The following is a 3,073-nucleotide window of genomic DNA, read 5'->3' as shown; positions in this document are numbered from 1 at the left end:
GATGCATTATCCCATTTCGGTCACGTGTCATGTGTTGTTCCTAGGAGCCTAGTGGTGTCATCGAGGTCTAATTTTAGTTCGCTATGCTTAGTGGTACTTAGGCTTTCCGGTAGAAGTCGACGACGGCGTCCACCGTTGTCGCGAGCCTAGGACTTATTACTTGTTCGCACTTATGGTTGTGTTGATGATGAGTCGGTTTGGTGAGTGGTGAGTTGAGACGAGGTGTGGGCGGTGTTAGGGGTGTCATCTGCTCACGAGGAGTCCTCAGGCAGTTCGGGGAGGGAACCCGGACACCGTAGACCGCTTGCACCGGTTAAGCACCGATCATCGGTGTAGTCGGCTTTAGCACATACCTTACTCACCACATGCTGATATAATGGTAGGCGAGCCGATTACCTTCGCAGACGTGGTCATGTGGGCCTCGTCATAGACGGTGTGAGTCCGGTTTGAGTCCGGGCTTTTAGCGGTATTAGTTTGCTCGGGGAGTAGTTCTAATACCGCCTCGCCGAGCTATGGTTGATCCACATGGTTGGGCCTGGTTGGGAAAGGTTGTCACGGGTACCCCTTGTGCGCATCTTAGCGGGTGGCACAAGCCGTATGGTCCCCGTGTCGTGTGGGTCCAGGAGTATCCCCCTGCAGGGTGTATAATCAGTTCGAACTGCCGCGCTCTCGGTCATGAGCATCGCTATCGCTTATCTCCACCGAGCGACCATATGTTGGTCGTAGAGTTTCGATGTGGGTTGTGGCATCGTTGGATTGGGGTGGTTTGGTCGGTATGTGGTGTGTGGTTTGGTGGGAATGGTTTGCTTTTATACACTTGTTGTTATATATCTGTTTTAATCAGTTGGTTGGCAGGGTTTGAGTCGGTGGTTGTTTAAGTCAGTTGCTTACACCTAGAGTCTAGGTTGCTTACTGCTTAATAAACTTAAACATGTCTTAATCCTTGCTACAGCTTTAAATGCATGATCCTTGGAGTCGAGAATATATATACTCATACTGTGTAAGACTTGCTAGTACCTTCGTACTAAGGGTGCTGCCCTTAAGTTGCTTCCAGGTTCGCAGGTCGGCGAAGAAGAGGCAGTGTTCGGCTACTTTGTGCCTGCCGATCAGGGTGGCGGGCAGGAGTAGCACCTTCTACTCCGAACTCTGGCGCTTTTGGTATGGAGCCTAAGGGCATACGGCTCCATACTCTTTTGTTGTATAGGTTTTTCTTCCGCTGCATAGTAGTTGTTGTTGTTCCTCTTTTGTTGTAAATTGTGGAAGCAGTTGCTTGTTTAACAATGGTAATCCAGTTTAATTATTTGCTCTCTATTAAACTGTGTTGTGATATTTGAGTTGGAAGGCATGTGTTCCGATCCTGGGCACAAAACACGTGCCGGGACTACCGGAATGGTATTCTGGTTAATCGTCGAGGTTGTGATTATGACTAATGATCCCCCTGATGATTAATTAGAATACTATTTGGACGGTTCCTCACAATCTCTAAAAGTACTAACATGCCATCCTTCAGTTCTGCTTGTATATAATAACAGAATGGACAATGGACAATTTGCCCAGTCACATTTGGCCCTCACCCACTTTAGGTCATTCTTAACAAATTTGATGACCTTCCTTTCAGCTAGACCATACTTCCTCACTGCATTTATAAACTGCTCATTTCCTCTAAAAAGTTAAGCCTAGCTTAAAGTAGGAATGGATGTATTCTTGTCATACCTTGGATACTTTGGCTTCCTTCTTGCCAGTTCACCATCACTGCCTTGTTCCTCATAACTATCTTCTTCTTCACTAGATGAAAAATATGAAGTATCATTGCACTCATGCGAGACATCTATTTGTTCATCCAGTTGCATTTGCTCAAAGACCTTTTTCGTGATTGCTTCAACACGTTGAGGATCCACATGTACCATGTATTCTCCCTTCTTGAACTTCTTCTTGAACTCCTTATACTCTGTCAAGTTCTCCATATCTTCTTCATCTTCCTTAGAAGTGTCATTATCTTCCGAAAGGTAGTCACTGTCACTGTTGCCATCAACTTCTTCTTAAACTGCAAATGTCGGAGAGGTTTTGCATGTGTCCGGAGACTTAACACTCTTCTCTTTTGAACAAGATGGAGATGAATAGAATGACTTGAGAAATGTTGTATCCCTCTATGTTTATTCTTGTGACATTGGTTGTTGCTCAACAATTTATCTTTCTAAAGCCTCACCAGCCTCCATCTCATTCTCCCAATCACTACAATTGTCTTCTTTATCAACATCGGCATCATATTCTACTGACTCCATGTAAATGTTAACCACACCATTATCAATAATGTAATATGACATTGCTTGGCATGCCTTGTCATCATAAAGCACTCTTAGTCCATTTAACAACTCCTTGCTAGGGAACAGCCAACTCAAAAAGATAACATCAATGTCCTTGCAGTGGTCTTCTAGATAGCCTCTTATCTCTGGCAATGACATTTTATCTCTATCGATATATGGCATCCTCTCTGAATCTTCATAATACCATACTACCTTGTTAACCTACACGCATATAGAATTCACTTAATACTACATGGGGCAAAATGGGTGCCACTAGACAAGTACAAAAATACAAGCTCCACCACTAGAATAATCACACACCAACTTAAACAAATGAAACCAATAGCTTAAACTAATCAAATCAGTAGCTAAACCAGGTCTATTTTATTCAGTTTGAACAAATCGATGCGAATCTCCAATACAATATAGTTGCAGTTGCACTCACCTTTTTCCTAACTGATCAATGTCAATCCTCGCGTAACTCCCATGCATTCCCCAACAATGTCGGGATTCCGGACCCGCGGTGGCCAGATTTGCACGGTGCGGCAACGATAATGGTGTGCAGTAGCAGGATTGTGAAGGCGACAACGAAAGCAAAGGAGAATAGGGGGCTAGGGATTTGGGACCAGAGGGCGACAACGTGAGCTTAGGAGCGGATTAAAAAACGAGCTCGCAGCTGACTCAACGCTCTAGTGCCACGTCAAGTCCTAGTTAGCGGTGAAAATCACTCAAGATCGTGTGAGGGACGAGCTTGGAACGAGTTCGCGACT

The sequence above is a fragment of the Phragmites australis genome, chromosome 8 (genome assembly GCF_958298935.1).
Source record: "Phragmites australis chromosome 8, lpPhrAust1.1, whole genome shotgun sequence".
Taxonomy (NCBI): Eukaryota; Viridiplantae; Streptophyta; class Magnoliopsida; order Poales; family Poaceae; genus Phragmites; species Phragmites australis.
The sequence above is the reverse complement of the archived record's forward strand: the minus strand, read 5'-3'. Positions refer to the sequence as shown.